At 37.5% G+C, this 27545-nt stretch overlaps 35 non-coding genes across 35 annotated transcripts; all 35 read right to left on the bottom strand.

Moving 5' to 3' along the window:
• Positions 1–2010: 2010 nt before the first annotated feature.
• On the bottom strand, positions 2011–2082 carry TRNAP-AGG (transfer RNA proline (anticodon AGG)). Its single transcript has one exon. It is a non-coding gene; the product is annotated as a tRNA-Pro (tRNA).
• A 1046-nt stretch (positions 2083–3128) lies between these two features.
• TRNAP-AGG (transfer RNA proline (anticodon AGG)) lies at positions 3129–3200 on the bottom strand. The gene has a single exon. It is a non-coding gene; the product is annotated as a tRNA-Pro (tRNA).
• A 389-nt stretch (positions 3201–3589) lies between these two features.
• On the bottom strand, positions 3590–3661 carry TRNAP-AGG (transfer RNA proline (anticodon AGG)). The gene has a single exon. It is a non-coding gene; the product is annotated as a tRNA-Pro (tRNA).
• A 134-nt stretch (positions 3662–3795) lies between these two features.
• On the bottom strand, positions 3796–3868 carry TRNAP-UGG (transfer RNA proline (anticodon UGG)). The gene has a single exon. It is a non-coding gene; the product is annotated as a tRNA-Pro (tRNA).
• Positions 3869–4257: 389 nt separating this feature from the next.
• On the bottom strand, positions 4258–4329 carry TRNAP-UGG (transfer RNA proline (anticodon UGG)). Its single transcript has one exon. It is a non-coding gene; the product is annotated as a tRNA-Pro (tRNA).
• A 1055-nt stretch (positions 4330–5384) lies between these two features.
• TRNAP-AGG (transfer RNA proline (anticodon AGG)) lies at positions 5385–5456 on the bottom strand. Its single transcript has one exon. It is a non-coding gene; the product is annotated as a tRNA-Pro (tRNA).
• A 389-nt stretch (positions 5457–5845) lies between these two features.
• TRNAP-AGG (transfer RNA proline (anticodon AGG)) lies at positions 5846–5917 on the bottom strand. The gene has a single exon. It is a non-coding gene; the product is annotated as a tRNA-Pro (tRNA).
• A 596-nt stretch (positions 5918–6513) lies between these two features.
• TRNAP-AGG (transfer RNA proline (anticodon AGG)) lies at positions 6514–6585 on the bottom strand. The gene has a single exon. It is a non-coding gene; the product is annotated as a tRNA-Pro (tRNA).
• Positions 6586–8300: 1715 nt separating this feature from the next.
• Positions 8301–8372, bottom strand: TRNAP-AGG (transfer RNA proline (anticodon AGG)). Its single transcript has one exon. It is a non-coding gene; the product is annotated as a tRNA-Pro (tRNA).
• A 390-nt stretch (positions 8373–8762) lies between these two features.
• Positions 8763–8834, bottom strand: TRNAP-AGG (transfer RNA proline (anticodon AGG)). The gene has a single exon. It is a non-coding gene; the product is annotated as a tRNA-Pro (tRNA).
• A 587-nt stretch (positions 8835–9421) lies between these two features.
• On the bottom strand, positions 9422–9493 carry TRNAP-AGG (transfer RNA proline (anticodon AGG)). The gene has a single exon. It is a non-coding gene; the product is annotated as a tRNA-Pro (tRNA).
• A 389-nt stretch (positions 9494–9882) lies between these two features.
• TRNAP-AGG (transfer RNA proline (anticodon AGG)) lies at positions 9883–9954 on the bottom strand. Its single transcript has one exon. It is a non-coding gene; the product is annotated as a tRNA-Pro (tRNA).
• Positions 9955–10550: 596 nt separating this feature from the next.
• On the bottom strand, positions 10551–10622 carry TRNAP-AGG (transfer RNA proline (anticodon AGG)). Its single transcript has one exon. It is a non-coding gene; the product is annotated as a tRNA-Pro (tRNA).
• A 1263-nt stretch (positions 10623–11885) lies between these two features.
• On the bottom strand, positions 11886–11957 carry TRNAP-AGG (transfer RNA proline (anticodon AGG)). The gene has a single exon. It is a non-coding gene; the product is annotated as a tRNA-Pro (tRNA).
• Positions 11958–12553: 596 nt separating this feature from the next.
• TRNAP-AGG (transfer RNA proline (anticodon AGG)) lies at positions 12554–12625 on the bottom strand. The gene has a single exon. It is a non-coding gene; the product is annotated as a tRNA-Pro (tRNA).
• Positions 12626–14339: 1714 nt separating this feature from the next.
• TRNAP-AGG (transfer RNA proline (anticodon AGG)) lies at positions 14340–14411 on the bottom strand. The gene has a single exon. It is a non-coding gene; the product is annotated as a tRNA-Pro (tRNA).
• A 389-nt stretch (positions 14412–14800) lies between these two features.
• Positions 14801–14872, bottom strand: TRNAP-AGG (transfer RNA proline (anticodon AGG)). Its single transcript has one exon. It is a non-coding gene; the product is annotated as a tRNA-Pro (tRNA).
• A 134-nt stretch (positions 14873–15006) lies between these two features.
• Positions 15007–15079, bottom strand: TRNAP-UGG (transfer RNA proline (anticodon UGG)). The gene has a single exon. It is a non-coding gene; the product is annotated as a tRNA-Pro (tRNA).
• Positions 15080–15467: 388 nt separating this feature from the next.
• TRNAP-AGG (transfer RNA proline (anticodon AGG)) lies at positions 15468–15539 on the bottom strand. The gene has a single exon. It is a non-coding gene; the product is annotated as a tRNA-Pro (tRNA).
• A 596-nt stretch (positions 15540–16135) lies between these two features.
• Positions 16136–16207, bottom strand: TRNAP-AGG (transfer RNA proline (anticodon AGG)). Its single transcript has one exon. It is a non-coding gene; the product is annotated as a tRNA-Pro (tRNA).
• Positions 16208–17921: 1714 nt separating this feature from the next.
• On the bottom strand, positions 17922–17993 carry TRNAP-AGG (transfer RNA proline (anticodon AGG)). The gene has a single exon. It is a non-coding gene; the product is annotated as a tRNA-Pro (tRNA).
• Positions 17994–18382: 389 nt separating this feature from the next.
• On the bottom strand, positions 18383–18454 carry TRNAP-AGG (transfer RNA proline (anticodon AGG)). The gene has a single exon. It is a non-coding gene; the product is annotated as a tRNA-Pro (tRNA).
• Positions 18455–18588: 134 nt separating this feature from the next.
• TRNAP-UGG (transfer RNA proline (anticodon UGG)) lies at positions 18589–18661 on the bottom strand. The gene has a single exon. It is a non-coding gene; the product is annotated as a tRNA-Pro (tRNA).
• A 388-nt stretch (positions 18662–19049) lies between these two features.
• On the bottom strand, positions 19050–19121 carry TRNAP-AGG (transfer RNA proline (anticodon AGG)). The gene has a single exon. It is a non-coding gene; the product is annotated as a tRNA-Pro (tRNA).
• Positions 19122–19717: 596 nt separating this feature from the next.
• On the bottom strand, positions 19718–19789 carry TRNAP-AGG (transfer RNA proline (anticodon AGG)). Its single transcript has one exon. It is a non-coding gene; the product is annotated as a tRNA-Pro (tRNA).
• Positions 19790–21503: 1714 nt separating this feature from the next.
• Positions 21504–21575, bottom strand: TRNAP-AGG (transfer RNA proline (anticodon AGG)). The gene has a single exon. It is a non-coding gene; the product is annotated as a tRNA-Pro (tRNA).
• A 389-nt stretch (positions 21576–21964) lies between these two features.
• TRNAP-AGG (transfer RNA proline (anticodon AGG)) lies at positions 21965–22036 on the bottom strand. Its single transcript has one exon. It is a non-coding gene; the product is annotated as a tRNA-Pro (tRNA).
• A 134-nt stretch (positions 22037–22170) lies between these two features.
• On the bottom strand, positions 22171–22243 carry TRNAP-UGG (transfer RNA proline (anticodon UGG)). Its single transcript has one exon. It is a non-coding gene; the product is annotated as a tRNA-Pro (tRNA).
• A 389-nt stretch (positions 22244–22632) lies between these two features.
• TRNAP-AGG (transfer RNA proline (anticodon AGG)) lies at positions 22633–22704 on the bottom strand. The gene has a single exon. It is a non-coding gene; the product is annotated as a tRNA-Pro (tRNA).
• A 596-nt stretch (positions 22705–23300) lies between these two features.
• TRNAP-AGG (transfer RNA proline (anticodon AGG)) lies at positions 23301–23372 on the bottom strand. Its single transcript has one exon. It is a non-coding gene; the product is annotated as a tRNA-Pro (tRNA).
• Positions 23373–23969: 597 nt separating this feature from the next.
• On the bottom strand, positions 23970–24041 carry TRNAP-AGG (transfer RNA proline (anticodon AGG)). Its single transcript has one exon. It is a non-coding gene; the product is annotated as a tRNA-Pro (tRNA).
• A 1713-nt stretch (positions 24042–25754) lies between these two features.
• On the bottom strand, positions 25755–25826 carry TRNAP-AGG (transfer RNA proline (anticodon AGG)). The gene has a single exon. It is a non-coding gene; the product is annotated as a tRNA-Pro (tRNA).
• A 388-nt stretch (positions 25827–26214) lies between these two features.
• Positions 26215–26286, bottom strand: TRNAP-AGG (transfer RNA proline (anticodon AGG)). Its single transcript has one exon. It is a non-coding gene; the product is annotated as a tRNA-Pro (tRNA).
• A 595-nt stretch (positions 26287–26881) lies between these two features.
• On the bottom strand, positions 26882–26953 carry TRNAP-AGG (transfer RNA proline (anticodon AGG)). Its single transcript has one exon. It is a non-coding gene; the product is annotated as a tRNA-Pro (tRNA).
• A 389-nt stretch (positions 26954–27342) lies between these two features.
• TRNAP-AGG (transfer RNA proline (anticodon AGG)) lies at positions 27343–27414 on the bottom strand. Its single transcript has one exon. It is a non-coding gene; the product is annotated as a tRNA-Pro (tRNA).
• Between the last annotated feature and the right edge of the window lie 131 nt (positions 27415–27545).

Genomic DNA, 27545 nt, shown 5'->3' with positions numbered 1-27545 from the left:
AAAGCGAGAATCATACCCCTACACCAACGAGCCAATGCTGACTAATGAGTTAGAAGAAAAAATTTTAAAAAATCAGTTGTATTCAGTTTTGTGACTCAATTGACAAGTTTTAAAATAGTTTTTAGCAAATCTATATACAATTCCATTTCAGGGTAATGATTCAGTAAACGAAATCAAAAACTCATCTTTAAACTTTCGAGTAAACTAACAGACAAAGCGAGTGACCATATTTGTTATTTACTGCCTTCCACTGCAGGGAATTCTCTATATCATTGCCATGATTGTCTACTTGTTGACACATTCCGATGTGGTTGCAAAATCCACGGTCAGTATAATTGTGAGAATTTCTATTTTTGTTTTTCTGTCGAATTTCATAACTTGAATTGAAATGCAGGCATCATAATGCAATATGTTAAAAAATAAGGGCTCGTCCGGTATTTGAACCCGGGACCTCTCGCACCCTAAGCGATAATCATGCCCCTAGACCAACGAGCCGATTCTGACTAATGTGTCAGGAGAGAAATTAAAAAAAATCAGTTTTATTCAGGTTTGCGACTCAATTGACAAGTTTAAAAATAGTATTTAGCAAATCTTTATACAATTCCATTTCAGGGTAATGATTCAGTAAACGAAATCAAAAACTCATCTTTAAACTTTCGAGTAAACTAACAGCCAAAACGAGTGACCATATTTGTGATTTACTGGCTTGCACTGCAGGGTATTCTTCCTTTCATTGCCATGATTGTCTACTTGTTGGCACATTCCGATGTGGTCGCAAAATCCCCGGTCATTATAATTGCGAGAATTGTTATTATTGATTTTCTGTCGAATTTCATAACTTGAATTGAAATGCAGGCATCATAATGCAATATGTTAAAAAATATGGGCTCGTCCGGGAGTTGAACCCGAGACCTCCCGCACCCAAAGCAAGAATCATGCCCCTAGACCAACGAGCCAGACATACATTCAACAATCGTATGATTGTCGGAAAATAATTTATAAATATCTCTTTTCTAAAAGTGTTCAAAGGTAGCCTTGTTGATGCAAGTCGAATCTTCAGCAGCCATTTTTCTAAATTTGGTAAAATGTTGAGCTCGTCCGGGATTTGAACCCGAGACCTCTCGCACCCAAAGCGAGAATCATACTCCTAGACCAACGAGCCGATTCTGACTAATGAGTTAGAGAGAAATTAAAAAAAATCAGTTTTATTCAGTTTTGCGACTCAATTGACAAGTTTTAAAATAGTATTTAGCAAATCTTTATACAAGTCCATTTCAGGGTAATGATTCAGTAAACGAAATCAAAAACTCATCTTTAAACTTTCGAGTAAACTAACAGCCAAAGCGAGTGACCATATTTGTGATTTACTGCCTTGCACTGCAGGGAATTCTCCATTTCATTGCCATGATTGTCTACTTGTTGGCACATTCCGATGTGGTTGCAAAATCCACGGTCAGTATAATTGTGAGAATTTCTATTTTTGTTTTTCTGTCGAATTTCATAACTTGAATTGAAATGCAGGCATCATAATGCAATATGTTAGAAAATATGGGCTCGTCCGGGATTTGAACTCGGGACCTCTCGCACCCTAAGCGAGAATCATGCCCCTAGACCAACGATCCGATTCTGACCAATGTGTCAGGAGAGAAATTAAAAAAAATCAGTTTTATTCAGTTTTGCGACTCAATTGACAAGTTTAAAAATAGTATTTACAAATCTTTATACAATTCCATTTCAGGGTAATGATTCAGTAAACGAAATCAAAAACTCATCTTTAAACTTTCGAGTAAACTAACAGCCAAAACGAGTGACCATATTTGTGATTTACTGGCTTGCACTGCAGGGTATTCTTCCTTTCATTGCCATGATTGTCTACTTGTTGGCACATTCCGATGTGGTCGCAAAATCCCCGGTCATTATAATTGCGAGAATTGTTATTATTGATTTTCTGTCGAATTTCATAACTTGAATTGAAATGCAGGCATCATAATGCAATATGTTAAAAAATATGGGCTCGTCCGGGAGTTGAACCCGGGACCTCTCGCACCCTAAGCGAGAATCATGCCCCTAGACCAACGAGCCAGACATACATTCAACAATCGTATGATTGTCGGAAAATAATTTATAAATATCTCTTTTCTAAAAGTGTTCAAAGGTTGCCTTATTGATGCAAGTCGAATCTTCAGCAGCCATTTTTCTAAATTTGGTAAAATTTTGAGCTCGTCCGGGATTTGAACCCGAGACCTCTCGCACCCAAAGCGAGAATCATACTCCTAGACCAACGAGCCGATTCTGACTAATGAGTTAGAGAGAAATTAAAAAAAAATCAGTTTTATTCATTTTTGCGACTCAATTGACAAGTTTTAAAATAGTATTTAGCAAATCATTATACAATTCCATTTCAGGGTAATGATTCAGTAAACGAAATCAAAAACTCATCTTTAAATTTCGAGTAAACTAACAGCCAAAGCGAGTGACCATATTTGTGTTTTACTGCCTTGCACTTCAGGGAATTCTCTATTTCATTGCCATGATTGTCTACTTGTTGGCACATTCCGATGTGGTCGCAAAATCCCCGGTCAGTATAATTGCGAGAATTGTTATTACTGATTTTCTGTCGAATTTCATAACTTGAATTGAAATGCAGGCATCATAATGCAATATGTTAAAAAATTTGGGCTCGTCCGGGATTTGAACCCGAGACCTCTCGCACCCAATGCGAGAATCATACCCCTACACCAACGAGCCAATTCTGACTAATGAGTTAGTAGAAATATTAAACAAAATCAGTTTTATTCAGTTTTGTGACTCAATTGACAAGTTTTAAAATAGTATTTAGCAAATCTTTATACAATTCCATTTCAGGGTAATGATTCAGTAAACGAAATCAAAAACTCATCTTTAAACTTTCGAGTAAACTAACAGACAAAGCGAGTGACCATATTTGTTATTTACTGCCTTCCACTGCAGGGAATTCTCTATATCATTGCCATGATTGTCTACTTGTTGGCACATTCCGATGTGGTTGCAAAATCCACGGTCAGTATAATTGTGAGAATTTCTATTTTTGTTTTTCTGTCGAATTTCATAACTTGAATTGAAATGCAGGCATCATAATGCAAAAATATGGGCTCGTCCGGTATTTGAACCCGGGACCTCTCGCACCCTAAGCGAGAATCATGCCCCTAGACCAACGAGCCGATTCTGACTAATGTGTCAGGAGAGAAATTAAAAAAAATCAGATTTATTCAGTTTTGCGACTCAATTGACAAGTTTAAAAATAGTATTTAGCAAATCTTTATACAATTCCATTTCAGGGTAATGATTCAGTAAACGAAATCAAAAACTCATCTTTAAACTTTCGAGTAAACTAACAGCCAAAACGAGTGACCATATTTGTGATTTACTGGCTTGCACTGCAGGGTATTCTTCCTTTCATTGCCATGATTGTCTACTTGTTGGCACATTCCGATGTGGTCGCAAAATCCCCGGTCATTATAATTGCGAGAATTGTTATTATTGATTTTCTGTCGAATTTCATAACTTGAATTGAAATGCAGGCATCATAATGCAATATGTTAAAAAATATGGGCTCGTCCGGGAGTTGAACTCGGGACCTCTCGCACCCTAAGCGAGAATCATGCCCCTAGACCAACGAGCCAGACATCCACTCCACAAACGTCTGGATTGTCGGAAAATAATTTATAAATATCTCTTTTCTAATAGTGTGCAATGGTTGACTTATTGATGCAAGTCGAATCTTCAGCAGCCATTTTTCTATGTTCGGTTAAATTATGGTCTCGTCCGGGATTTGAACCCGAGACCTCTCGCACCCAAAGCGAGAATCATACCCCTAGACCAACGAGCCGATTCTGACTAATGAGTTAGGAGAGAAATTTTAAAAAATCAGTTTTATTCAGTTTTGCGACTCAATTGACAAGTTTTAAAATAGTATTTAGCAAATCATTATACAATTCCATTTCAGGGTATTGATTCAGTAAACGAAATCAAAAACTCATCTTTAAACTTTCGAGTAAACTAACAGACAAAGCGAATGACCATATTTGTGATTTACTGCCTTGCACTGCAGGGAATTCTCCATTTCATTGCCATGATTGTCTACTTGTTGGGACATTCCGATGTGGTCGCAAAATCCACGGTCAGTATAATTGTGAGAATTTCTATTTTTGTTTTTCTGTCGAATTTCATAACTTGAATTGAAATGCAGGCATCATAATGCAATATGTTAAAAAATATGGGCTCGTCCGGGATTTGAACCCGGGACCTCTAGCACCCAAAGCGAGAATCATACCCCTAGACCAACGAGCCGATTCTGACTAATGAGTTAGGAGAGAAATTTTAAAAAATCAGTTTTATTCAGTTTTGCGACTCAATTGACAAGTTTAAAAATAGTATTTAGCAAATCTTTATACAATTCCATTTCAGGGTAATGATTCAGTAAACGAAATCAAAAACTCATCTTTAAACTTTCGAGTAAACTAACAGCCAAAACGAGTGACCATATTTGTGATTTACTGGCTTGCACTGCAGGGTATTCTTCCTTTCATTGCCATGATTGTCTACTTGTTGGCACATTCCGATGTGGTCGCAAAATCCCCGGTCATTATAATTGCGAGAATTGTTATTATTGATTTTCTGTCGAATTTCATAACTTGAATTGAAATGCAGGCATCATAATGCAATATGTTAAAAAATATGGGTTCGTCTGGGAGTTGAAACCGGGACCTCCCGCACCCTAAGCAAGAATCATGCCCCTAGACCAACGAGCCAGACATACATTCAACAATCGTATGATTGTCGGAAAATAATTTATAAATATCTCTTTTCTAAAAGTGTTCAAAGGTTGCCTTATTGATGCAAGTCGAATCTTCAGCAGCCATTTTTCTAAATTTGGTAAAATGTTGAGCTCGGCCGGGATTTGAACCCGAGACCTCTCGCACCCAAAGAGAGAATCATACTCCTAGACCAACGAGCCGATTCTGACTAATGAGTTAGAGAGAAATTAAAAAAAATCAGTTTTATTCAGTTTTGCGACTCAATTGACAAGTTTTAAAATAGTATTTAGCAAATCTTTATACAAGTCCATTTCAGGGTAATGATTCAGTAAACGAAATCAAAAACTCATCTTTAAACTTTCGAGTAAACTAACAGCCAAAGCGAGTGACCATATTTGTGATTTACTGCCTTGCACTGCAGGGAATTCTCCATTTCATTGCCATGATTGTCTACTTGTTGGCACATTCCGATGTTGTTGCAAAATCCACGGTCAGTATAATTGTGAGAATTTCTATTTTTGTTTTTCTGTCGAATTTCATAACTTGAATTGAAATGCAGGCATCATAATGCAATATGTTAGAAAATATGGGCTCGTCCGGGATTTGAACCCGGGACCTCTCGCAGCCTAAGCAAGAATCATGCCCCTAGACCAACGAGCCGATTCTGACTAATGTGTCAGGAGAGAAATTAAAAAAAATCAGTTTTATTCAGTTTTGCGACTCAATTGACAAGTTTAAAAATAGTATTTAGCAAATCTTTATACAATTCCATTTCAGGGTAATGATTCAGTAAACGAAATCATAAACTCGTCTTTAAACTTTCGAGTAAACTAACAGCCAAATCGAGTGACCATATTTGTGATTTACTGGCTTCCACTGCAGGGTATTCTTCCTTTCATTGCCATGATTGTCTACTTGTTGGCACATTCCGATGTGGTCGCAAAATCCCCGGTCATTATAATTGCGAGAATTGTTATTATTGATTTTCTGTCGAATTTCATAACTTGAATTGAAATGCAGGCATCATAATGCAATATGTTAAAAAATATGGGCTCGTCCGGGATTTGAACCCGGGACCTCTCGCACCCTAAGCGAGAATCATGCCCCTAGACCAACGAGCCAGACATACACTCCACAAACGTCTGGATTGTCAGAAAATAATTTATAAATATCTCTTTTCTAAAAGTGTGCAATGGTTCCCTTATTGATGCAAGTCGAATCTTCAGCAGCCATTTTTCTATGTTCGGTTAAATTATGGGCTCGTCCGGGATTTGTACCTGAGACCTCTCGCACCCAAAGCGAGAATCATACCCCTAGACCAACGAGCCGATTCTGACTAATGAGTTAGGAGAGAAATTTTAAAAAATCAGTTTTATTCAGTTTTGCGACTCAATTGACAAGTTTTAAAATAGTATTTAGCAAATCATTATACAATTCCATTTCAGGGTATTGATTCAGTAAACGAAATCAAAAACTCATCTTTAAACTTTCGAGTAAACTAACAGACAAAGCGAATGACCATATTTGTGATTTACTGCCTTGCACTGCAGGGAATTCTCCATTTCATTGCCATGATTGTCTACTTGTTGGCACATTCCGATGTGGTCGCAAAATCCCCGGTCATTATAATTGTGAGAATTTCTATTTTTGTTTTTCTGTCGAATTTCATAACTTGAATTGAAATGCAGGCATCATAATGCAATATGTTAAAAAATATGGGCTCGTCCGGGAGTTGAACCCGGGACCTCTCGCACCCTAAGCGAGAATCATGCCCCTAGACCAACGAGCCAGACATACATTCAACAAACGTATGGAATGTCGGAAAATAATTTTTAAATATCTCATTTCTGAAAGTGTTCAAATGTTGCCTTATTGATGCAAGTCGAATCTTCAGCAGCCATTTTTCTATGTTTGGTTAAATTATGGGCTCGTCCGGGATTTGAACCCGAGACCTCTCGAACACAAAGCGAGAATCATGCCGCTGGACCAACGAGCCGATTCTGACTAATGAGTTAGGAGAGAAATTTAAAAAAAAATCAGTTTTATTCAGTTTTGCGACTCAATTGACAAGTTTTAAAATAGTATTAGCAAATCATTATACAATTCCATTTCTGGGTAATGATTCAGTAAACGAAATCAAAAACTCATCTTTAAACTTTCGAGTAAACTAACAGCCAAAACGAGTGACTATATTTGTGATTTACTGGGTTGCACTGGAGGGTATTCTTCCTTTCATTGCCATGATTGTCTACTTGTTGGCACATTCCGATGTGGTCGCAAAATCCCCGGTCATTATAATTGCGAGAATTGTTATTATTGATTTTCTGTCAAATTTCATGACTTGAATTGAAATGCAGGCATCATAATGCAATATGTTAAAAAATATGGGCTCGTCCGGGAGTTGAACTCGTGACCTCTCGCACCCTAAGCGAGAATCATGCCCCTAGACCAACGAGCCAGATATACATTCAACAATTGTATGATTGTCGGAAAATAATTTATAAATATCTCTTTTCTAAAAGTGTTCAAAGGTTGCCTTATTGATGCAAGTCGAATCTTCAGCAGCCATTTTTCTAAATTTGGTAAAATTTTGAGCTCGTCCGGGATTTGAACCCGAGACCTCTGGCACCCAAAGCGAGAATCATACTCCTAGACCAACGAGCCGATTCTGACTAATGAGTTAGAGAGAAATTAAAAAAAAATAGTTTTATTCAGTTTTGCGACTCAATTGACAAGTTTTAAAATAGTATTTAGCAAATCTTTATACAAATCCATTTCAGGGTAATGATTCAGTAAACGAAATCAAAAACTCATCTTTAAACTTTCGAGTAAACTAACAGCCAAAGCGAGTGACCATATTTGTGATTTACTGCCTTGCACTGCAGGGAATTCTCCATTTCATTGCCATGATTGTCTACTTGTTGGCACATTCCGATGTGGTCGCAAAATCCCCGGTCAGTATAATTGCGAGAATTGTTATTACTGATTTTCTGTCGAATTTCATAACTTGAATTGAAATGCAGGCATCATAATGCAATATGTTAAAAAATATGGGCTCGTCCGGGATTTGAACCCGAGACCTCTCGCACCCAATGCGAGAATCATACCCCTACACCAACGAGCCAATTCTGACTAATGAGTTAGTAGAAAAATTAAAAAAAATCAGTTTTATTCAGTTTTGTGACTCAATTGACAAGTTTTAAAATAGTATTTAGCAAATCTTTATACAATTCCATTTCAGGGTAATGATTCAGTAAACGAAATCAAAAACTCATCTTTAAACTTTCGAGTAAACTAACAGACAAAGCGAGTGACCATATTTGTTATTTACTGCCTTCCACTGCAGGGAATTCTCTATATCATTGCCATGATTGTCTACTTGTTGGCACATTCCGATGTGGTTGCAAAATCCACGGTCAGTATAATTGTGAGAATTTCTATTTTTGTTTTTCTGTCGAATTTCATAACTTGAATTGAAATGCAGGCATCATAATGCAAAAATATGGGCTCGTCCGGTATTTGAACCCGGGACCTCTCGCACCCTAAGCGAGAATCATGCCCCTAGACCAACGAGCCGATTCTGACTAATGTGTCAGGAGAGAAATTAAAAAAAAATCAGTTTTATTCAGTTTTGCGACTCAATTGACAAGTTTAAAAATAGTATTTAGCAAATCTTTATACAATTCCATTTCAGGGTAATGATTCAGTAAACGAAATCATAAACTCGTCTTTAAACTTTCGAGTAAACTAACAGCCAAATCGAGTGACCATATTTGTGATTTACTGGCTTCCACTGCAGGGTATTCTTCCTTTCATTGCCATGATTGTCTACTTGTTGGCACATTCCGATGTGGTCGCAAAATCCCCGGTCATTATAATTGCGAGAATTGTTATTATTGATTTTCTGTCGAATTTCATAACTTGAATTGAAATGCAGGCATCATAATGCAATATGTTAAAAAATATGGGCTCGTCCGGGAGTTGAACCCGGGACCTCTCGCACCCTAAGCGAGAATCATGCCCCTAGACCAACGAGCCAGACATACACTCCACAAACGTCTGGATTGTCGGAAAATAATTTATAAATATCTCTTTTCTAAAAGTGTGCAATGGTTCCCTTATTGATGCAAGTCGAATCTTCAGCAGCCATTTTTCTATGTTCGGTTAAATTATGGGCTCGTCCGGGATTTGAACCCGAGACCTCTCGCACCCAATGCGAGAATCATACCCCTACACCAACGAGCCAATTCTGACTAATGAGTTAGTAGAAAAATTAAAAAAAATCAGTTTTATTCAGTTTTGTGACTCAATTGACAAGTTTTAAAATAGTATTTAGCAAATCTTTATACAATTCCATTTCAGGGTAATGATTCAGTAAACGAAATCAAAAACTCATCTTTAAACTTTCGAGTAAACTAACAGACAAAGCGAGTGACCATATTTGTTATTTACTGCCTTCCACTGCAGGGAATTCTCTATATCATTGCCATGATTGTCTACTTGTTGGCACATTCCGATGTGGTTGCAAAATCCACGGTCAGTATAATTGTGAGAATTTCTATTTTTGTTTTTCTGTCGAATTTCATAACTTGAATTGAAATGCAGGCATCATAATGCAAAAATATGGGCTCGTCCGGTATTTGAACCCGGGACCTCTCGCACCCTAAGCGAGAATCATGCCCCTAGACCAACGAGCCGATTCTGACTAATGTGTCAGGAGAGAAATTAAAAAAAATCAGTTTTATTCAGTTTTGCGACTCAATTGACAAGTTTAAAAATAGTATTTAGCAAATCTTTATACAATTCCATTTCAGGGTAATGATTCAGTAAACGAAATCATAAACTCGTCTTTAAACTTTCGAGTAAACTAACAGCCAAATCGAGTGACCATATTTGTGATTTACTGGCTTCCACTGCAGGGTATTCTTCCTTTCATTGCCATGATTGTCTACTTGTTGGCACATTCCGATGTGGTCGCAAAATCCCCGGTCATTATAATTGCGAGAATTGTTATTATTGATTTTCTGTCGAATTTCATAACTTGAATTGAAATGCAGGCATCATAATGCAATATGTTAAAAAATATGGGCTCGTCCGGGAGTTGAACCCGGGACCTCTCGCACCCTAAGCGAGAATCATGCCCCTAGACCAACGAGCCAGACATACACTCCACAAACGTCTGGATTGTCGGAAAATAATTTATAAATATCTCTTTTCTAAAAGTGTGCAATGGTTCCCTTATTGATGCAAGTCGAATCTTCAGCAGCCATTTTTCTATGTTCGGTTAAATTATGGGCTCGTCCGGGATTTGTACCTGAGACCTCTCGCACCCAAAGCGAGAATCATACCCCTAGACCAACGAGCCGATTCTGACTAATGAGTTAGGAGAGAAATTTTAAAAAATCAGTTTTATTCAGTTTTGCGACTCAATTGACAAGTTTTAAAATAGTATTTAGCAAATCATTATACAATTCCATTTCAGGGTATTGATTCAGTAAACGAAATCAAAAACTCATCTTTAAACTTTCGAGTAAACTAACAGACAAAGCGAATGACCATATTTGTGATTTACTGCCTTGCACTGCAGGGAATTCTCCATTTCATTGCCATGATTGTCTACTTGTTGGCACATTCCGATGTGGTCGCAAAATCCCCGGTCATTATAATTGTGAGAATTTCTATTTTTGTTTTTCTGTCGAATTTCATAACTTGAATTGAAATGCAGGCATCATAATGCAATATGTTAAAAAATATGGGCTCGTCCGGGAGTTGAACCCGGGACCTCTCGCACCCTAAGCGAGAATCATGCCCCTAGACCAACGAGCCAGACATACATTCAACAAACGTATGGAATGTCGGAAAATAATTTTTAAATATCTCATTTCTAAAAGTGTTCAAATGTTGCCTTATTGATGCAAGTCGAATCTTCAGCAGCCATTTTTCTATGTTTGGTTAAATTATGGGCTCGTCCGGGATTTGAACCCGAGACCTCTCGAACACAAAGCGAGAATCATGCCGCTGGACCAACGAGCCGATTCTGACTAATGAGTTAGGAGAGAAATTTAAAAAAAATCAGTTTTATTCAGTTTTGCGACTCAATTGACAAGTTTTAAAATAGTATTAGCAAATCATTATACAATTCCATTTCTGGGTAATGATTCAGTAAACGAAATCAAAAACTCATCTTTAAACTTTCGAGTAAACTAACAGCCAAAACGAGTGACTATATTTGTGATTTACTGGGTTGCACTGGAGGGTATTCTTCCTTTCATTGCCATGATTGTCTACTTGTTGGCACATTCCGATGTGGTCGCAAAATCCCCGGTCATTATAATTGCGAGAATTGTTATTATTGATTTTCTGTCGAATTTCATAACTTGAATTGAAATGCAGGCATCATAATGCAATATGTTAAAAAATATGGGCTCGTCCGGGAGTTGAACCCGGGTCCTCTCGCACCCTAAGCGAGAATCATGCCCCTAGACCACGAGCCAGACATACACTCCACAAACGTCTGGATTGTCGGAAAATAATTTATAAATATCTCTTTTCTAAAAGTGTGCAATGGTTCCCTTATTGATGCAAGTCGAATCTTCAGCAGCCATTTTTCTATGTTCGGTTAAATTATGGGCTCGTCCGGGATTTGTACCTGAGACCTCTCGCACCCAAAGCGAGAATCATACCCCTAGACCAACGAGCCGATTCTGACTAATGAGTTAGGAGAGAAATTTTAAAAAATCAGTTTTATTCAGTTTTGCGACTCAATTGACAAGTTTTAAAATAGTATTTAGCAAATCATTATACAATTCCATTTCAGGGTATTGATTCAGTAAACGAAATCAAAAACTCATCTTTAAACTTTCGAGTAAACTAACAGACAAAGCGAATGACCATATTTGTGATTTACTGCCTTGCACTGCAGGGAATTCTCCATTTCATTGCCATGATTGTCTACTTGTTGGCACATTCCGATGTGGTCGCAAAATCCCCGGTCATTATAATTGTGAGAATTTCTATTTTTGTTTTTCTGTCGAATTTCATAACTTGAATTGAAATGCAGGCATCATAATGCAATATGTTAAAAAATATGGGCTCGTCCGGGAGTTGAACCCGGGACCTCTCGCACCCTAAGCGAGAATCATGCCCCTAGACCAACGAGCCAGACATACATTCAACAAACGTATGGAATGTCGGAAAATAATTTTTAAATATCTCATTTCTAAAAGTGTTCAAATGTTGCCTTATTGATGCAAGTCGAATCTTCAGCAGCCATTTTTCTATGTTTGGTTAAATTATGGGCTCGTCCGGGATTTGAACCCGAGACCTCTCGAACACAAAGCGAGAATCATGCCGCTGGACCAACGAGCCGATTCTGACTAATGAGTTATGAGAGAAATTTAAAAAAAATCAGTTTTATTCAGTTTTGCGACTCAATTGACAAGTTTTAAAATAGTATTAGCAAATCATTATACAATTCCATTTCTGGGTAATGATTCAGTAAACGAAATCAAAAACTCATCTTTAAACTTTCGAGTAAACTAACAGCCAAAACGAGTGACTATATTTGTGATTTACTGGGTTGCACTGGAGGGTATTCTTCCTTTCATTGCCATGATTGTCTACTTGTTGGCACATTCCTATGTGGTCGCAAAATCCCCGGTCATTATAATTGCGAGAATTGTTATTATTGTTTTTCTGTCGAATTTCATAACTTGAATTGAAATGCAGGCATCATAATGCAATATGTTAAAAAATATGGGCTCGTCCGGGAGTTGAACCCGGGACCTCTCGCACCCTAAGCGAGAATCATGCCCCTAGACCAACGAGCCAGACATACATTCAACAAACGTATGGAATGTCGGAAAATAATTTTTAAATATCTCATTTCTAAAAGTGTTCAAATGTTGCCTTATTGATGCAAGTCGAATCTTCAGCAGCCATTTTTCTATGTTTGGTTAAATTATGGGCTCGTCCGGGATTTGAACCCGAGACCTCTCGAACACAAAGCGAGAATCATGCCGCTGGACCAACGAGCCGATTCTGACTAATGAGTTAGGAGAGAAATTTAAAAAAAATCAGTTTTATTCAGTTTTGCGACTCAATTGACAAGTTTTAAAATAGTATTAGCAAATCATTATACAATTCCATTTCTGGGTAATGATTCAGTAAACGAAATCAAAAACTCATCTTTAAACTTTCGAGTAAACTAACAGCCAAAACGAGTGACTATATTTGTGATTTACTGGGTTGCACTGGAGGGTATTCTTCCTTTCATTGCCATGATTGTCTACTTGTTGGCACATTCCTATGTGGTCGCAAAATCCCCGGTCATTATAATTGCGAGAATTGTTATTATTGATTTTCTGTCAAATTTCATGACTTGAATTGAAATGCAGGCATCATAATGCAATATGTTAAAAAATATGGGCTCGTCCGGGAGTTGAACTCGTGACCTCTCGCACCCTAAGCGAGAATCATGCCCCTAGACCAACGAGCCAGATATACATTCAACAATTGTATGATTGTCGGAAAATAATTTATAAATATCTCTTTTCTAAAAGTGTTCAAAGGTTGCCTTATTGATGCAAGTCGAATCTTCAGCAGCCATTTTTCTAAATTTGGTAAAATTTTGAGCTCGTCCGGGATTTGAACCCGAGACCTCTGGCACCCAAAGCGAGAATCATACTCCTAGACCAACGAGCCGATTCTGACTAATGAGTTAGAGAGAAATTAAAAAAAAATAGTTTTATTCAGTTTTGCGACTCAATTGACAAGTTTTAAAATAGTATTTAGCAAATCTTTATACAAATCCATTTCAGGGTAATGATTCAGTAAACGAAATCAAAAACTCATCTTTAAACTTTCGAGTAAACTAACAGCCAAAGCGAGTGACCATATTTGTGATTTACTGCCTTGCACTGCAGGGAATTCTCCATTTCATTGCCATGATTGTCTACTTGTTGGCACATTCCGATGTGGTCGCAAAATCCCCGGTCAGTATAATTGCGAGAATTGTTATTACTGATTTTCTGTCGAATTTCATAACTTGAATTGAAATGCAGGCATCATAATGCAATATGTTAAAAAATATGGGCTCGTCCGGGATTTGAACCCGAGACCTCTCGCACCCAATGCGAGAATCATACCCCTACACCAACGAGCCAATTCTGACTAATGAGTTAGTAGAAAAATTAAAAAAAATCAGTTTTATTCAGTTTTGTGACTCAATTGACAAGTTTTAAAATAGTATTTAGCAAATCTTTATACAATTCCATTTCAGGGTAATGATTCAGTAAACGAAATCAAAAACTCATCTTTAAACTTTCGAGTAAACTAACAGACAAAGCGAGTGACCATATTTGTTATTTACTGCCTTCCACTGCAGGGAATTCTCTATATCATTGCCATGATTGTCTACTTGTTGGCACATTCCGATGTGGTTGCAAAATCCACGGTCAGTATAATTGTGAGAATTTCTATTTTTGTTTTTCTGTCGAATTTCATAACTTGAATTGAAATGCAGGCATCATAATGCAAAAATATGGGCTCGTCCGGTATTTGAACCCGGGACCTCTCGCACCCTAAGCGAGAATCATGCCCCTAGACCAACGAGCCGATTCTGACTAATGTGTCAGGAGAGAAATTAAAAAAAATCAGTTTTATTCAGTTTTGCGACTCAATTGACAAGTTTAAAAATAGTATTTAGCAAATCTTTATACAATTCCATTTCAGGGTAATGATTCAGTAAACGAAATCAAAAACTCATCTTTAAACTTTCGAGTAAACTAACAGCCAAAACGAGTGACCATATTTGTGATTTACTGGCTTGCACTGCAGGGTATTCTTCCTTTCATTGCCATGATTGTCTACTTGTTGGCACATTCCGATGTGGTCGCAAAATCCCCGGTCATTATAATTGCGAGAATTGTTATTATTGATTTTCTGTCGAATTTCATAACTTGAATTGAAATGCAGGCATCATAATGCAATATGTTAAAAAATATGGGCTCGTCCGGGAGTTGAACCCGGGACCTCTCGCACCCTAAGCGAGAATCATGCCCCTAGACCAACGAGCCAGACATACACTCCACAAACGTCTGGATTGTCGGAAAATAATTTATAAATATCTCTTTTCTAAAAGTGTGCAATGGTTGACTTATTGATGCAAGTCGAATCTTCAGCAGCCATTTTTCTATGTTCGGTTAAATTATGGTCTCGTCCGGGATTTGAACCCGAGACCTCTCGCACCCAAAGCGAGAATCATACCCCTAGACCAACGAGCCGATTCTGACTAATGAGTTAGGAGAGAAATTTTAAAAAATCTGTTTTATTCAGTTTTGCGACTCAATTGACAAGTTTTAAAATAGTATTTAGCAAATCATTATACATTCCATTTCAGGGTATTGATTCAGTAAACGAAATCAAAAACTCATCTTTAAACTTTCGAGTAAACTAACAGACAAAGCGAATGACCATATTTGTGATTTACTGCCTTGCACTGCAGGGAATTCTCCATTTCATTGCCATGATTGTCTACTTGTTGGGACATTCCGATGTGGTCGCAAAATCCACGGTCAGTATAATTGTGAGAATTGTTATTATTGATTTTCTGTCGAATTTCATAACTTGAATTGAAATGCAGGCATCATAATGCAATATGTTAAAAAATATGGGCTCGTCCGGGAGTTGAACCCGGGACCTCTCGCACCCTAAGCGAGAATCATGCCCCTAGACCAACGAGCCAGACATACACTCCACAAACGTCTGGATTGTCGGAAAATAATTTATAAATATCTCTTTTCTAAAAGTGTGCAATGGTTCCCTTATTGATGCAAGTCGAATCTTCAGCAGCCATTTTTCTATGTTCGGTTAAATTATGGGCTCGTCCGGGATTTGTACCTGAGACCTCTCGCACCCAAAGCGAGAATCATACCCCTAGACCAACGAGCCGATTCTGACTAATGAGTTAGGAGAGAAATTTTAAAAAATCAGTTTTATTCAGTTTTGCGACTCAATTGACAAGTTTTAAAATAGTATTTAGCAAATCATTATACAATTCCATTTCAGGGTATTGATTCAGTAAACGAAATCAAAAACTCATCTTTAAACTTTCGAGTAAACTAACAGACAAAGCGAATGACCATATTTGTGATTTACTGCCTTGCACTGCAGGGAATTCTCCATTTCATTGCCATGATTGTCTACTTGTTGGCACATTCCGATGTGGTCGCAAAATCCCCGGTCATTATAATTGTGAGAATTTCTATTTTTGTTTTTCTGTCGAATTTCATAACTTGAATTGAAATGCAGGCATCATAATGCAATATGTTAAAAAATATGGGCTCGTCCGGGAGTTGAACCCGGGACCTCTCGCACCCTAAGCGAGAATCATGCCCCTAGACCAACGAACCAGACATACATTCAACAAACGTATGGAATGTCGGAAAATAATTTTTAAATATCTCATTTCTAAAAGTGTTCAAATGTTGCCTTATTGATGCAAGTCGAATCTTCAGCAGCCATTTTTCTATGTTTGGTTAAATTATGGGCTCGTCCGGGATTTGAACCCGAGACCTCTCGAACACAAAGCGAGAATCATGCCGCTGGACCAACGAGCCGATTCTGACTAATGAGTTAGGAGAGAAATTTAAAAAAAATCAGTTTTATTCAGTTTTGCGACTCAATTGACAAGTTTTAAAATAGTATTAGCAAATCATTATACAATTCCATTTCTGGGTAATGATTCAGTAAACGAAATCAAAAACTCATCTTTAAACTTTCGAGTAAACTAACAGCCAAAACGAGTGACTATATTTGTGATTTACTGGGTTGCACTGGAGGGTATTCTTCCTTTCATTGCCATGATTGTCTACTTGTTGGCACATTCCTATGTGGTCGCAAAATCCCCGGTCATTATAATTGCGAGAATTGTTATTATTGATTTTCTGTCAAATTTCATGACTTGAATTGAAATGCAGGCATCATAATGCAATATGTTAAAAAATATGGGCTCGTCCGGGAGTTGAACTCGTGACCTCTCGCACCCTAAGCGAGAATCATGCCCCTAGACCAACGAGCCAGATATACATTCAACAATTGTATGATTGTCGGAAAATAATTTATAAATATCTCTTTTCTAAAAGTGTTCAAAGGTTGCCTTATTGATGCAAGTCGAATCTTCAGCAGCCATTTTTCTAAATTTGGTAAAATTTTGAGCTCGTCCGGGATTTGAACCCGAGACCTCTGGCACCCAAAGCGAGAATCATACTCCTAGACCAACGAGCCGATTCTGACTAATGAGTTAGAGAGAAATTAAAAAAAAATAGTTTTATTCAGTTTTGCGACTCAATTGACAAGTTTTAAAATAGTATTTAGCAAATCTTTATACAAATCCATTTCAGGGTAATGATTCAGTAAACGAAATCAAAAACTCATCTTTAAACTTTCGAGTAAACTAACAGCCAAAGCGAGTGACCATATTTGTGATTTACTGCCTTGCACTGCAGGGAATTCTCCATTTCATTGCCATGATTGTCTACTTGTTGGCACATTCCGATGTGGTCGCAAAATCCCCGGTCAGTATAATTGCGAGAATTGTTATTACTGATTTTCTGTCGAATTTCATAACTTGAATTGAAATGCAGGCATCATAATGCAATATGTTAAAAAATATGGGCTCGTCCGGGATTTGAACCCGAGACCTCTCGCACCCAATGCGAGAATCATACCCCTACACCAACGAGCCAATTCTGACTAATGAGTTAGTAGAAAAATTAAAAAAAATCAGTTTTATTCAGTTTTGTGACTCAATTGACAAGTTTTAAAATAGTATTTAGCAAATCTTTATACAATTCCATTTCAGGGTAATGATTCAGTAAACGAAATCAAAAACTCATCTTTAAACTTTCGAGTAAACTAACAGACAAAGCGAGTGACCATATTTGTTATTTACTGCCTTCCACTGCAGGGAATTCTCTATATCATTGCCATGATTGTCTACTTGTTGGCACATTCCGATGTGGTTGCAAAATCCACGGTCAGTATAATTGTGAGAATTTCTATTTTTGTTTTTCTGTCGAATTTCATAACTTGAATTGAAATGCAGGCATCATAATGCAAAAATATGGGCTCGTCCGGTATTTGAACCCGGGACCTCTCGCACCCTAAGCGAGAATCATGCCCCTAGACCAACGAGCCGATTCTGACTAATGTGTCAGGAGAGAAATTAAAAAAAATCAGTTTTATTCAGTTTTGCGACTCAATTGACAAGTTTAAAAATAGTATTTAGCAAATCTTTATACAATTCCATTTCAGGGTAATGATTCAGTAAACGAAATCAAAAACTCATCTTTAAACTTTCGAGTAAACTAACAGCCAAAACGAGTGACCATATTTGTGATTTACTGGCTTGCACTGCAGGGTATTCTTCCTTTCATTGCCATGATTGTCTACTTGTTGGCACATTCCGATGTGGTCGCAAAATCCCCGGTCATTATAATTGCGAGAATTGTTATTATTGATTTTCTGTCGAATTTCATAACTTGAATTGAAATGCAGGCATCATAATGCAATATGTTAAAAAATATGGGCTCGTCCGGGAGTTGAACCCGGGACCTCTCGCACCCTAAGCGAGAATCATGCCCCTAGACCAACGAGCCAGACATACACTCCACAAACGTCTGGATTGTCGGAAAATAATTTATAAATATCTCTTTTCTAAAAGTGTGCAATGGTTGACTTATTGATGCAAGTCGAATCTTCAGCAGCCATTTTTCTATGTTCGGTTAAATTATGGTCTCGTCCGGGATTTGAACCCGAGACCTCTCGCACCCAAAGCGAGAATCATACCCCTAGACCAACGAGCCGATTCTGACTAATGAGTTAGGAGAGAAATTTTAAAAAATCTGTTTTATTCAGTTTTGCGACTCAATTGACAAGTTTTAAAATAGTATTTAGCAAATCATTATACATTCCATTTCAGGGTATTGATTCAGTAAACGAAATCAAAAACTCATCTTTAAACTTTCGAGTAAACTAACAGACAAAGCGAATGACCATATTTGTGATTTACTGCCTTGCACTGCAGGGAATTCTCCATTTCATTGCCATGATTGTCTACTTGTTGGGACATTCCGATGTGGTCGCAAAATCCACGGTCAGTATAATTGTGAGAATTGTTATTATTGATTTTCTGTCGAATTTCATAACTTGAATTGAAATGCAGGCATCATAATGCAATATGTTAAAAAATATGGGCTCGTCCGGGAGTTGAACCCGGGACCTCTCGCACCCTAAGCGAGAATCATGCCCCTAGACCAACGAGCCAGACATACACTCCACAAACGTCTGGATTGTCGGAAAATAATTTATAAATATCTCTTTTCTAAAAGTGTGCAATGGTTCCCTTATTGATGCAAGTCGAATCTTCAGCAGCCATTTTTCTATGTTCGGTTAAATTATGGGCTCGTCCGGGATTTGTACCTGAGACCTCTCGCACCCAAAGCGAGAATCATACCCCTAGACCAACGAGCCGATTCTGACTAATGAGTTAGGAGAGAAATTTTAAAAAATCAGTTTTATTCAGTTTTGCGACTCAATTGACAAGTTTTAAAATAGTATTTAGCAAATCATTATACAATTCCATTTCAGGGTATTGATTCAGTAAACGAAATCAAAAACTCATCTTTAAACTTTCGAGTAAACTAACAGACAAAGCGAATGACCATATTTGTGATTTACTGCCTTGCACTGCAGGGAATTCTCCATTTCATTGCCATGATTGTCTACTTGTTGGCACATTCCGATGTGGTCGCAAAATCCCCGGTCATTATAATTGTGAGAATTTCTATTTTTGTTTTTCTGTCGAATTTCATAACTTGAATTGAAATGCAGGCATCATAATGCAATATGTTAAAAAATATGGGCTCGTCCGGGAGTTGAACCCGGGACCTCTCGCACCCTAAGCGAGAATCATGCCCCTAGACCAACGAACCAGACATACATTCAACAAACGTATGGAATGTCGGAAAATAATTTTTAAATATCTCATTTCTAAAAGTGTTCAAATGTTGCCTTATTGATGCAAGTCGAATCTTCAGCAGCCATTTTTCTATGTTTGGTTAAATTATGGGCTCGTCCGGGATTTGAACCCGAGACCTCTCGAACACAAAGCGAGAATCATGCCGCTGGACCAACGAGCCGATTCTGACTAATGAGTTAGGAGAGAAATTTAAAAAAAATCAGTTTTATTCAGTTTTGCGACTCAATTGACAAGTTTTAAAATAGTATTAGCAAATCATTATACAATTCCATTTCTGGGTAATGATTCAGTAAACGAAATCAAAAACTCATCTTTAAACTTTCGAGTAAACTAACAGCCAAAACGAGTGACTATATTTGTGATTTACTGGGTTGCACTGGAGGGTATTCTTCCTTTCATTGCCATGATTGTCTACTTGTTGGCACATTCCGATGTGGTCGCAAAATCCCCGGTCATTATAATTGCGAGAATTGTTATTATTGATTTTCTGTCAAATTTCATGACTTGAATTGAAATGCAGGCATCATAATGCAATATGTTAAAAAATATGGGCTCGTCCGGGAGTTGAACTCGTGACCTCTCGCACCCTAAGCGAGAATCATGCCCCTAGACCAACGAGCCAGATATACATTCAACAATTGTATGAATGTCGGAAAATAATTTATAAATATCTCTTTTCTAAAAGTGTTCAAAGGTTGCCTTATTGATGCAAGTCGAATCTTCAGCAGCCATTTTTCTAAATTTGGTAAAATTTTGAGCTCGTCCGGGATTTGAACCCGAGACCTCTGGCACCCAAAGCGAGAATCATACTCCTAGACCAACGAGCCGATTCTGACTAATGAGTTAGAGAGAAATTAAAAAAAAATAGTTTTATTCAGTTTTGCGACTCAATTGACAAGTTTTAAAATAGTATTTAGCAAATCTTTATACAAATCCATTTCAGGGTAATGATTCAGTAAACGAAATCAAAAACTCATCTTTAAACTTTCGAGTAAACTAACAGCCAAAGCGAGTGACCATATTTGTGATTTACTGCCTTGCACTGCAGGGAATTCTCCATTTCATTGCCATGATTGTCTACTTGTTGGCACATTCCGATGTGGTCGCAAAATCCCCGGTCAGTATAATTGCGAGAATTGTTATTACTGATTTTCTGTCGAATTTCATAACTTGAATTGAAATGCAGGCATCATAATGCAATATGTTAAAAAATATGGGCTCGTCCGGGATTTGAACCCGAGACCTCTCGCACCCAATGCGAGAATCATACCCCTACACCAACGAGCCAATTCTGACTAATGAGTTAGTAGAAAAATTAAAAAAAATCAGTTTTATTCAGTTTTGTGACTCAATTGACAAGTTTTAAAATAGTATTTAGCAAATCTTTATACAATTCCATTTCAGGGTAATGATTCAGTAAACGAAATCAAAAACTCATCTTTAAACTTTCGAGTAAACTAACAGACAAAGCGAGTGACCATATTTGTTATTTACTGCCTTCCACTGCAGGGAATTCTCTATATCATTGCCATGATTGTCTACTTGTTGGCACATTCCGATGTGGTTGCAAAATCCACGGTCAGTATAATTGTGAGAATTTCTATTTTTGTTTTTCTGTCGAATTTCATAACTTGAATTGAAATGCAGGCATCATAATGCAAAAATATGGGCTCGTCCGGTATTTGAACCCGGGACCTCTCGCACCCTAAGCGAGAATCATGCCCCTAGACCAACGAGCCGATTCTGACTAATGTGTCAGGAGAGAAATTAAAAAAAATCAGTTTTATTCAGTTTTGCGACTCAATTGACAAGTTTAAAAATAGTATTTAGCAAATCTTTATACAATTCCATTTCAGGGTAATGATTCAGTAAACGAAATCAAAAACTCATCTTTAAACTTTCGAGTAAACTAACAGCCAAAACGAGTGACCATATTTGTGATTTACTGGCTTGCACTGCAGGGTATTCTTCCTTTCATTGCCATGATTGTCTACTTGTTGGCACATTCCGATGTGGTCGCAAAATCCCCGGTCATTATAATTGCGAGAATTGTTATTATTGATTTTCTGTCGAATTTCATAACTTGAATTGAAATGCAGGCATCATAATGCAATATGTTAAAAAATATGGGCTCGTCCGGGAGTTGAACCCGGGACCTCTCGCACCCTAAGCGAGAATCATGCCCCTAGACCAACGAGCCAGACATACACTCCACAAACGTCTGGATTGTCGGAAAATAATTTATAAATATCTCTTTTCTAAAAGTGTGCAATGGTTGACTTATTGATGCAAGTCGAATCTTCAGCAGCCATTTTTCTATGTTCGGTTAAATTATGGTCTCGTCCGGGATTTGAACCCGAGACCTCTCGCACCCAAAGCGAGAATCATACCCCTAGACCAACGAGCCGATTCTGACTAATAAGTTAGGAGAGAAATTTTAAAAAATCAGTTTTATTCAGTTTTGCGACTCAATTGACAAGTTTTAAAATAGTATTTAGCAAATCATTATACAATTCCATTTCAGGGTATTGATTCAGTAAACGAAATCAAAAACTCATCTTTAAACTTTCGAGTAAACTAACAGACAAAGCGAATGACCATATTTGTGATTTACTGCCTTGCACTGCAGGGAATTCTCCATTTCATTGCCATGATTGTCTACTTGTTGGGACATTCCGATGTGGTCGCAAAATCCACGGTCAGTATAATTGTGAGAATTGTTATTATTGATTTTCTGTCGAATTTCATAACTTGAATTGAAATGCAGGCATCATAATGCAATATGTTAAAAAATATGGGCTCGTCCGGGAGTTGAACCCGGGACCTCTCGCACCCTAAGCGAGAATCATGCCCCTAGACCAACGAGCCAGACATACACTCCACAAACGTCTGGATTGTCGGAAAATAATTTATAAATATCTCTTTTCTAAAAGTGTGCAATGGTTCCCTTATTGATGCAAGTCGAATCTTCAGCAGCCATTTTTCTATGTTCGGTTAAATTATGGGCTCGTCCGGGATTTGTACCTGAGACCTCTCGCACCCAAAGCGAGAATCATACCCCTAGACCAACGAGCCGATTCTGACTAATGAGTTAGGAGAGAAATTTTAAAAAATCAGTTTTATTCAGTTTTGCGACTCAATTGACAAGTTTTAAAATAGTATTTAGCAAATCATTATACAATTCCATTTCAGGGTATTGATTCAGTAAACGAAATCAAAAACTCATCTTTAAACTTTCGAGTAAACTAACAGACAAAGCGAATGACCATATTTGTGATTTATTGCCTTGCACTGCAGGGAATTCTCCATTTCATTGCCATGATTGTCTACTTGTTGGCACATTCCTATGTGGTCGCAAAATCCCCGGTCATTATAATTGCGAGAATTGTTATTATTGTTTTTCTGTCGAATTTCATAACTTGAATTGAAATGCAGGCATCATAATGCAATATGTTAAAAAATATGGGCTCGTCCGGGAGTTGAACCCGGGACCTCTCGCACCCTAAGCGAGAATCATGCCCCTAGACCAACGAGCCAGACATACATTCAACAAACGTATGGAATGTCGGAAAATAATTTTTAAATATCTCATTTCTAAAAGTGTTCAAATGTTGCCTTATTGATGCAAGTCGAATCTTCAGCAGCCATTTTTCTATGTTTGGTTAAATTATGGGCTCGTCCGGGATTTGAACCCGAGACCTCTCGAACACAAAGCGAGAATCATGCCGCTGGACCAACGAGCCGATTCTGACTAATGAGTTAGGAGAGAAATTTAAAAAAAATCAGTTTTATTCAGTTTTGCGACTCAATTGACAAGTTTTAAAATAGTATTTAGCAAATCATTATACAATTCCATTTCAGGGTATTGATTCAGTAAACGAAATCAAAAACTCATCTTTAAACTTTCGAGTAAACTAACAGACAAAGCGAATGACCATATTTGTGATTTACTGCCTTGCACTGCAGGGAATTCTCCATTTCATTGCCATGATTGTCTACTTGTTGGCACATTCCGATGTGGTCGCAAAATCCCCGGTCATTATAATTGTGAGAATTTCTATTTTTGTTTTTCTGTCGAATTTCATAACTTGAATTGAAATGCAGGCATCATAATGCAATATGTTAAAAAATATGGGCTCGTCCGGGAGTTGAACCCGGGACCTCTCGCACCCTAAGCGAGAATCATGCCCCTAGACCAACGAGCCAGACATACATTCAACAAACGTATGGAATGTCGGAAAATAATTTTTAAATATCTCATTTCTAAAAGTGTTCAAATGTTGCCTTATTGATGCAAGTCGAATCTTCAGCAGCCATTTTTCTATGTTTGGTTAAATTATGGGCTCGTCCGGGATTTGAACCCGAGACCTCTCGAACACAAAGCGAGAATCATGCCGCTGGACCAACGAGCCGATTCTGACTAATGAGTTAGGAGAGAAATTTAAAAAAAATCAGTTTTATTCAGTTTTGCGACTCAATTGACAAGTTTTAAAATAGTATTAGCAAATCATTATACAATTCCATTTCTGGGTAATGATTCAGTAAACGAAATCAAAAACTCATCTTTAAACTTTCGAGTAAACTAACAGCCAAAACGAGTGACTATATTTGTGATTTACTGGGTTGCACTGGAGGGTATTCTTCCTTTCATTGCCATGATTGTCTACTTGTTGGCACATTCCGATGTGGTCGCAAAATCCCCGGTCATTATAATTGCGAGAATTGTTATTATTGATTTTCTGTCAAATTTCATGACTTGAATTGAAATGCAGGCATCATAATGCAATATGTTAAAAAATATGGGCTCGTCCGGGAGTTGAACTCGTGACCTCTCGCACCCTAAGCGAGAATCATGCCCCTAGACCAACGAGCCAGATATACATTCAACAATTGTATGATTGTCGGAAAATAATTTATAAATATCTCTTTTCTAAAAGTGTTCAAAGGTTGCCTTATTGATGCAAGTCGAATCTTCAGCAGCCATTTTTCTAAATTTGGTAAAATTTTGAGCTCGTCCGGGATTTGAACCCGAGACCTCTGGCACCCAAAGCGAGAATCATACTCCTAGACCAACGAGCCGATTCTGACTAATGAGTTAGAGAGAAATTAAAAAAAATAGTTTTATTCAGTTTTGCGACTCAATTGACAAGTTTTAAAATAGTATTTAGCAAATCTTTATACAAATCCATTTCAGGGTAATGATTCAGTAAACGAAATCAAAAACTCATCTTTAAACTTTCGAGTAAACTAACAGCCAAAGCGAGTGACCATATTTGTGATTTACTGCCTTGCACTGCAGGGAATTCTCCATTTCATTGCCATGATTGTCTACTTGGTGGCACATTCCGATGTGGTCGCAAAATCCCCGGTCAGTATAATTGCGAGAATTGTTATTACTGATTTTCTGTCGAATTTCATAACTTGAATTGAAATGCAGGCATCATAATGCAATATGTTAAAAAATATGGGCTCGTCCGGGATTTGAACCCGAGACCTCTCGAACCCAATGCGAGAATCATACCCCTACACCAACGAGCCAATTCTGACTAATGAGTTAGTAGAAAAATTAAAAAAAATCAGTTTTATTCAGTTTTGTGACTCAATTGACAAGTTTTAAAATAGTATTTAGCAAATCTTTATACAATTCCATTTCAGGGTAATGATTCAGTAAACGAAATCAAAAACTCATCTTTAAACTTTCGAGTAAACTAACAGACAAAGCGAGTGACCATATTTGTTATTTACTGCCTTCCACTGCAGGGAATTCTCTATATCATTGCCATGATTGTCTACTTGTTGGCACATTCCGATGTGGTTGCAAAATCCACGGTCAGTATAATTGTGAGAATTTCTATTTTTGTTTTTCTGTCGAATTTCATAACTTGAATTGAAATGCAGGCATCATAATGCAAAAATATGGGCTCGTCCGGTATTTGAACCCGGGACCTCTCGCACCCTAAGCGAGAATCATGCCCCTAGACCAACGAGCCGATTCTGACTAATGTGTCAGGAGAGAAATTAAAAAAATCAGTTTTATTCAGTTTTGCGACTCAATTGACAAGTTTAAAAATAGTATTTAGCAAATCTTTATACAATTCCATTTCAGGGTAATGATTCAGTAAACGAAATCAAAAACTCATCTTTAAACTTTCGAGTAAACTAACAGCCAAAACGAGTGACCATATTTGTGATTTACTGGCTTGCACTGCAGGGTATTCTTCCTTTCATTGCCATGATTGTCTACTTGTTGGCACATTCCGATGTGGTCGCAAAATCCCCGGTCATTATAATTGCGAGAATTGTTATTATTGATTTTCTGTCGAATTTCATAACTTGAATTGAAATGCAGGCATCATAATGCAATATGTTAAAAAATATGGGCTCGTCCGGGAGTTGAACCCGGGACCTCTCGCACCCTAAGCGAGAATCATGCCCCTAGACCAACGAGCCAGACATACACTCCACAAACGTCTGGATTGTCGGAAAATAATTTATAAATATCTCTTTTCTAAAAGTGTGCAATGGTTGACTTATTGATGCAAGTCGAATCTTCAGCAGCCATTTTTCTATGTTCGGTTAAATTATGGTCTCGTCCGGGATTTGAACCCGAGACCTCTCGCACCCAAAGAGAGAATCATACTCCTAGACCAACGAGCCGATTCTGACTAATGAGTTAGAGAGAAATTAAAAAAAATCAGTTTTATTCAGTTTTGCGACTCAATTGACAAGTTTTAAAATAGTATTTAGCAAATCTTTATACAAGTCCATTTCAGGGTAATGATTCAGTAAACGAAATCAAAAACTCATCTTTAAACTTTCGAGTAAACTAACAGCCAAAGCGAGTGACCATATTTGTGATTTACTGCCTTGCACTGCAGGGAATTCTCCATTTCATTGCCATGATTGTCTACTTGTTGGCACATTCCGATGTTGTTGCAAAATCCACGGTCAGTATAATTGTGAGAATTTCTATTTTTGTTTTTCTGTCGAATTTCATAACTTGAATTGAAATGCAGGCATCATAATGCAATATGTTAGAAAATATGGGCTCGTCCGGGATTTGAACCCGGGACCTCTCGCAGCCTAAGCGAGAATCATGCCCCTAGACCAACGAGCCAATTCTGACTAATGTGTCAGGAGAGAAATTAAAAAAAATCAGTTTTATTCAGTTTTGCGACTAAATTGACAAGTTTAAAAATAGTATTTAGCAAATCTTTATACAATTCCATTTCAGGGTAATGATTCAGTAAACGAAATCATAAACTCATCTTTAAACTTTCGAGTAAACTAACAGCCAAATCGAGTGACCATATTTGTGATTTACTGGCTTCCACTGCAGGGTATTCTTCCTTTCATTGCCATGATTGTCTACTTGTTGGCACATTCCGATGTGGTCGCAAAATCCCCGGTCATTATAATTGCGAGAATTGTTATTATTGATTTTCTGTCGAATTTCATAACTTGAATTGAAATGCAGGCATCATAATGCAATATGTTAAAAAATATGGGCTCGTCCGGGAGTTGAACCCGGGACCTCTCGCACCCTAAGCGAGAATCATGCCCCTAGACCAACGAGCCAGACATACACTACACAAACGTCTGGATTGTCGGAAAATAATTTATAAATATCTCTTTTCTAAAAGTGTGCAATGGTTCCCTTATTGATGCAAGTCGAATCTTCAGCAGCCATTTTTCTATGTTCGGTTAAA

This window comes from Saccoglossus kowalevskii, chromosome 22 (assembly GCF_978046115.1).
Source record: "Saccoglossus kowalevskii chromosome 22, keSacKowa6.1, whole genome shotgun sequence".
Lineage (NCBI taxonomy): Eukaryota > Metazoa > Hemichordata > Enteropneusta > Harrimaniidae > Saccoglossus > Saccoglossus kowalevskii.
Note: the sequence above shows the minus strand (reverse complement) of the source record. Positions and strands in the feature narration are given on the sequence as shown.